The sequence below is a fragment of the Brachionichthys hirsutus genome, chromosome 1 (assembly GCF_040956055.1).
Source record: "Brachionichthys hirsutus isolate HB-005 chromosome 1, CSIRO-AGI_Bhir_v1, whole genome shotgun sequence".
NCBI lineage: Eukaryota > Metazoa > Chordata > Actinopteri > Lophiiformes > Brachionichthyidae > Brachionichthys > Brachionichthys hirsutus.
In genome coordinates this window covers 4,923,516-4,931,272 of record NC_090897.1, presented here as the reverse complement: position 1 = coordinate 4,931,272, position 7,757 = coordinate 4,923,516, and positions in this window count along the sequence as shown.

Genomic DNA, 7,757 nt, shown 5'->3' with positions numbered 1-7,757 from the left:
TAAAGCTAATTGCAACCTTTACAGCTCATTGTCACAGCAGGCCGTGTTGTAGCATTGCATCAAATGTGCTGTCAGTCAAAATGAGTACCAATTTATGTTGATCTCAGCAAGCTGACTTCATTTAACCCCGTATTAATCTCAATTACAAACCGATTAAGTAGTAATTATATACCGAGAATTAACACAAACCCCCTGCACGACCCTTCCGATCAGCTCCAAGTGAGCTAAAAGCCAACAAAGAGGGAACAAAGAAGAGTTTGTCATGAGTTTAAAAAGCAGTAAGAAAAAGTGCTGGCACAAAAAAATATTCTTCACCATAAAGGTTGCTCTTTTAGGAGGGTATTGCAAACCCAGGGGGGCTTTACCCCTTCCTTCTCTTACTCCACCAAGCTCTATAATACAGATGCTGCCCCCAAACGAGCAGTTGTTGCTGTCATGTCAAATTGAGACCTATTGGTTGTAATCAGGGAATGCGACAGGCCTGTCCGCTCTAAGAGCAGGTCACCTCAACCCCCCCTCGCCCCCTCTTCCTCATCTGGTCCATTCGGCCTTCATGAGCTCCATGTTTCATTCCCCATTTCTGTCCACACACATTGGCCCTGTCATTTTTACCCCCCCCCACACTGACTGATTACTGGTTACACAGTTCAGCCAATCTACACTTACAGCTCCTTGTCTACCCCGGCTTTATGGCATTATTATATGCCTTTATCACCACCATCAATACTCCTGGCACCAGTGAGATGGTTTAACACCTAATACAGAGTAGGCATAAACATCAGAAGTTTAGACAACAAATCTTCAACACGCACTGCATTACAGAATATAGTCTTAGGTGGACAGAGACCTCGGGTCGTTCAAGTATAATAAAATAAAAGTATAATGTTGTTTGCTTTTTTGGGCTTCACTGTCCTGACTGTGGTAACAGAAGTTCAATAACCAAGCATGTGTGAAATTTGTAATGAGACTCATAATCCTTTTAATAAAAATGAAATCAATGGAAACCCGCCAATAGTTCCCACATCACCACATGTAATAGCTTAATCATGTGGCAGTAGTAAAATAAAGTATGCTAATATTTGTGATTTGTTCTAATGCAAAAGTTCATTCAATTCATTCATAAAAATATCTCAGAATTATTGTTTTAGGTCACAAGCGTGAATGTTACATGTTAGACTTTAATTTCATTTTTGCCTTAGAATTTCACTTCATATTAGTAACATCCATACAGGACTTTACATAAAACATGTTTATTATAATAACAGTACATCGCTTATTCATTTGCTGTATTTGAAGTTCTGTTGCACAATCTCCATCTCTTTCACTTTCCATATGACCAGATATATTAACAATGGCACATTGGGTAACCCATTTGAGCATTTTTTATACGTAATTTCTTATCTGTACAAGAAGATCATACCATGTGCAGTCCTAATGGACAATCTCCCTTCACACCGTCCCTCCAGAGACAATTTTGGTATCACGTCCTTCCTGGGTCTTGTGAGACAATCCTACCTGTGCCGGTTTTTAAAGCTCGGTAGGACATCTTTAGGGATAAAGACCTGGCTGGGAGTTGTAACATGAAATCTAGGGTGAAGAAAATCTAGAATATTGTTTTAGCACTGCCAAGTTGCCCTTGAGCAAGGCATTGAAACCCAGAAGTTGCTCCCTGGGCACTGCTACATTAATTTGTGTTTAAAACAAATTGTCTATCGAGTGGAAATATAAAAGTTTCTGTGTGTAGCTATGTGTGTATTAGTGTCAGCCTGGATGTGCTCATGAGAGTTTCTATTGAGTTATCAGGCTAACTGTAGCTGGATTAGTGATACTTACTGTATTAAAGTACAGTGAAACAACGATTAAATGCATATTGAACTCAGTGAAGTGACTTGGGTTAGAAGTGTTCTGATTCTTGTACAATCACAACTATTATCTATTCTAGTATTCATGTCCAACGGAGACAGAATCCCCAGACTTTGACAGTGATGACTGCAACACACTAATTGTTAATTAGTGTGTTGAAGTGTAAAAATAAATACATACAAACTGTGTTCTTGATGCCAAATAAATATATATTAAATTACTGGATGCAATGCAATGCTAAAATAATTGCTTGAAAACAATGAAGTCTGTTGAAGAGAAGAACACGGCGAACAAACTGATTTTAATTGCAGCACTTGTGTGCCCTCTATTGGACGCTCAACTTGAAAGAGCCTGTCCCCTTTAAAGGATGCAAAGCAAAATGTTTGAATTTTATTTTGCTAATTATATTCAGTTCAGCTATATTTGCAGATAATTAAATCATGGTTGTCTAAACTAAATGATTCAGATCCCATAAAACATTAATTTGGTAAAAGTATTTTTTTAGTATTGTACAGGTGGTGACAAAGCACAACTTCAGGATGTTTTGAGAATGACAAGTGTCGTCAAACAGCATGAAGTTACCTGTATAAGTAAGCAATTCCCTGACCTTTGAACTTCCTGGATAAAAATATATATATTACAAAGACCACCAATGTATAAAAAAATGTTGTACTGTATATGCCGATAATTAAGTTTTTCAACAATAAATTGTTTCATATTTCATAAATATATTTAGATTGTAAAAGTTATTTATACTTTATACAGTTATTTTTAGTCATGCTGTAGTTTGGTATGACTATTGATTGGCATACTCTATTTAAAAAATAACATATGGCCTCAGACAGTTATTCAAAGGTCACACGATAATTTTGTCGACATGAAAAGTTATTTTCAGAAGGCACCCAGATGGAGGACAGGAAGGGAAAGTGTAATGAGAGCGTGATTGTAATCTGGCTTGAAATGACGTGGCTCCTCGGAGGATTTATGAGGATATCATGAAATTAAATGCACTTGTGAAGACGCTGTTCGACTTACAGCAGAGGCAGGTTGAGATGAATCATTCTGCAAAACACAGACGTGTGATCTGGCCTGATAAACTATTGTCAATGTCCCTACATTATCTTCTTATACTAATCCAACTTGGTGCAAGCTACTTCAGATTTCTCCGAAATGCTGACTCGACAGTTCAATTTTTGGCGATCCATCATTGTTCGTTCACTTTGTATGTATAAGTGACAAGTACAAATCTGTTTCCTCCTCCCCACTACAGGAAATCAAAGAATTAGATTTGACACCGTGAGTCACAAGACCATCTTTGAAATGCAACACAAGTCGAGGGACGAATGGGTTCTTTGAAAAGTAAGTCAATGTTGCCATCTAGTGAGGAACACGACAAAATCATTGATCAGTTTCTGCTGCGTCGAGACCAGTTCTTCTGGTGCAAACCCTTTTCAAAGCCTCACTTTAAAAGGAATGCATTGCGATATTCCTTTTGTGGTACTTCAGCTTTTAAAAAGTGGATTTGTGATGATGTGTTTCAAAGAGAATCTTGTGTCAAGGATTCAGACCAAATGTCTGTGAACAGTCGCCAGGTCCACAACAACATGCCATGTTAATTCAATTTAATTCCCACTTCATCTTGCTGAGTGATATTCCATTGAGCGGAATTATCCTACGGCTGCATCACTGAGAAAACTCCAAATTAAACGCTTCTAATTTGATCATGTTGAGAACTTAAACTCTATTTCCTAAAAAAACACTCATCGCATTGTCTCCCATTCGTCGTGCCTGTGTTTAAGGGAAATGTCATCATTAAAGACCCAAAACTATATCCAAAAATCTGATGCCAAAAAATTAAATTTTATTGTTGCATTATGCAGGCAAGGAATTGTCATTATCTACATATATCTTTGTACAATTACTGTCAGAATCCTTCAGTTTATTACGCCAACATTAGACAAATATACGATAATACTGGTTTGTAGGCATTACTGAAATGTTTACTACATTAAGAGTTCACAGCAACAGAATTTAAAAATTACATTATGTGTGCAATTTTTGAATGTCTATTAATAAGATAGTTATTGTCCAAAATATCTGCACTGTAACCCATAATGACTAAAGCTAGGGTTACCTTAGACAATGAATGAGAAATCCTCATTTTTAAATGGATTCATCTCCTTTTTGATTCAAACGGAACTTATATTTCATGCCTATCGTCATCAAATTAAGAGCTGTTTAAATTTACACTTGGATTCCCACCCCTTTAAGTTGGCATTCAAAAGTTGATAGTCAAATTCAGATGTCTAAATATGCGTATTGTTTAAGAAAAATGCAAATCTAAGAAGCCACCTCCAGCATTTCAATGTAGAAAACAATCATTCACGATTGACTTTAATAGAAGAGCGATAAATGCAAAAACGTTAGCAGTTGGAAAGTTCCTAGTCAATGCAGCACTGTTTGTTAGACTAACTTGCCTTGTCTGATTGATTTATGCGTAATGTGTTTCAATAGATGTTCTACTCTAGCAGCATACTGATGAATCATCACATCTGTTGATGGTGAAACCTGTTCAGGCTGTGTTCTTGTAACTGATCTGTTTAAGTCATGTATTTTTTTGAAGTGTAAGTGTATGGATGCATGTCAGAACATGCATTTCATCTGATTATTGGTTCAGAGAATAATTCAAAGGTGGGCATCCTTTCTGTGGCAGGTTCATCTATTCTGGTTGTCAGATTATGTTCATCATCCTTAAAATGAAACTCGGTGTGCTTAAGTTTTTGTCCATATATCGCTTCACAGTATTTGTTGCTGGTGACACCTTTTCTGATCCAGGGTGATGAAACTCTTGGTAATAATCATGTATGGAAAGCCTGGAAAATGGGGAGTGAATGAAAGTTTTGATCCACATCTTCACCACCTCAGCCACATACATGGATCTACTGTGCAGCAGGCTCAAACTATGCAGAGAGCAAAGGGGGGTGAAAAGGAGAAAAAGTCCATGGTGAAGGAGTCTGTTTTCATGACACCGATTGCTACTGTCCATAAAATATTCAGTGAGCATAGCACACAGCATTTCTTGCTTGTGCAGCAGAATAGTTTTTGTTTTTTTCTCTCCATCTTCTCCTCCCAGAGATGAAGATGCCTTCATCTTCATCTCTTTGTCTTTATTGTAGGGTGGAGCTGCTCAGAACAACTCTACATCTGCGTCAGTGTCTGGGAGTCACACGTGTTTCCTCCCTCTGCTGAAGCAAGGGTTTCTGCCACAGACATCTGTTCTCCTTGTGCTCCTCGTTTCAACTAAAAGGTCGACACATGGTGTCTGTAGTCTCCCACCCTGGACACATTTTCATGTGTAATTGGTGCCACTCCTGTCTCTGCTATGCTGCCTGCAGCAAGGCTGTCTTAGTGGGGCATCTTGAGCTTCTGCCCTGGGGGCAGTTTCTTCCACTGAGGTAGGCGGGCTCTAATCATTTTGCCACTGAAGGGTTTTTTGCGGTGCTGCCAGCCAACCAATGCCTTTCCCATAGCTCTCTGGGAAACCTTTTTTGGTGAAATCCTTAAACCACTTCCTGGAGCTGTAACCTAATGGGAGGACTTCCTCCTTGTCAGGTCATCGGAAAACTATTCCTCTGTTATGTCCTAAGCCTTCTGTACCAGATATTCCTGAATATCTGGTACAGAAGGCCATACAAACATTTCAAAGAGACAAGTCACTGACTGCAACCAGGTTAGAACTGTTGATGTGTGGCTTACTACAAGCACAACAGACATGGATGTCCCGTGTTACTTTAGTAAAAACCTGTTTCCACACATGAGCGACGGATCACAGCTGTATGGCTTGATGAACATGAGAAGATTGGATACCCGTTGGTGTAGGTCAAAGGTCTCTTCTGCTTACATGTTGTGTTAACTGTTAGTGTGTGCTACCTTTTTCTTTTGTCATACGGCAACTAAGAATGTTTCCAATTCTATTTTCTATTTCATCCAGTTTAGGAAGAAGCAACAGAAGACTAGTCGACAAACTTAGCGGAAGACTAAAGATGGAAATTAGCCATTGGCTATAATCTTACATATTTGCGTGTAAACATTCATCAATATGTATTGTCCCTGTTTTAAATAAACTCAAACTCAAAGTCGATCAGCTCTATTAAGGTTCGGAGTGATGCTGCAGCAAACAGGTCCATCACTCCCCCAGGTGTCTAACCACTGCAGATGTTAGGAGAACTCCGCCAACCCACAGAAAGCAGCTGAACTGGACCACAAACTTGTCATCATGCTCTGAGGATGTCCAGAACAGCTAAGAGATGTTTTTTTTTCCATGACATCTGCAACATCCCATTGTGCAGCACCATTGCCACGAGGCCTCATAGCCACCGACATTATCCCAAAGCAGAAGAAAGCCTCAGTATCCTGCGTCAATAACTACGATCCTGGTGCACTCATATCCAACATAATGAAGTGTATCCCTCACTGGTCGCTCTGCAGGATGTCGTCCCATCCATTCAGCAGATGACGCCACCACCCTTCGTCTGGCCCTCACCCACCTGGACAGGAAGAACAGTTATATCTGAATGCTGTCCAGCATCCAGCTCGGCATTCAGTAATACCCAAGCACCTAACCGGACAGCTGACCCTGTAGGACTTCAACACCTCCCTATGAAATTGGATCCTGGACTTCCTAAATGGGAGACCACAGTCAGACATGATCAGAAGCGACATTTCCAACACCATCACACTGCGCACTAGGAACCCCCACCCCGAAGGGCTGTGTGCCTCAACACACAATGACTGGAATGGAAGCCAACCCCACCCCCCACTCCCACACACACCAGCAGGCACACATGCTAACAGAAATTCTCTATCAACTCAACTGGCAAACCTTTCAACAACCGTTTGAGTCGTCCATTGTCTTCAGTCAGCATTGCTTACAGAGTTTACAGAGTTTACATGGTCTGGTCATGCAATCCTTGCATCATGTTACACATATGCACTTTAAATAATAACGTGTCGACTGGCTGGCTGCTTGTACGTGGTTTCTGTTTCCTGTTATTGTGACGTTTGTGCTCTCCTGCAGCTAATGTCCCAAAATGAGCACTTTATGTTGTCTTGTGTCAAAATGTAAGAATATGGTCCTGTAAATTTTATTATTATATATTATATATTATTTATTATTTTATTTTTCTCTCTGTTTGTACTTGCACATTGTTGAAATGGCAATAACACATCTGTCTAACAGAACGACTGCATGCCATTATTATACTAGCGACAACAGCAGCAATCATAATACCAATAATCAATAGATCTAATCACAAACCGTGGTGACCTGCAGGGTGATATGCTCCAAGGATGAAGTTAGAAACATGTATTCATGAGCCCTGAAGCCCCATTTCTCTCCTCTGTTGCAGCTTCATATGCATTATTTATTGTCGCCATGTATTTCGCTTCCGTTTTATGCTTTTATGTTCATGCAATGGCCCAAGAATTATGTTGTTGTATTTTGTGCAGATTTCAGTACACAAAAACACAATTAAAAAATCTGAACTAAGGTTTAATGAATAGCTTGTTAACAAAGGGATAAAAAATAAATAAATAATGCAAAGCAAAGTCAATAAAGCCAACGGGGAAGATGAATCAGACCTGCAGGTAGAATCTTGTGATGATAATGATAGACAAGCTCATGAGAAACAGGATGTGGCAAGAGCAGGAGGGTGAAAGAGGGGGCTGTGAAACAACTGAAGCTTAGCACGGTCTTCTGGTGGTCCTTGGAACAACACAGACGGGTTACATGTGCATCGTAGATGGACGAGTCTGGAACATTCACAAACCCACGCAGAGATGGGAAGAACATTCATAGTCTGCACAGAAAGGCCCTGGGTTGAAGTGAACCAAGG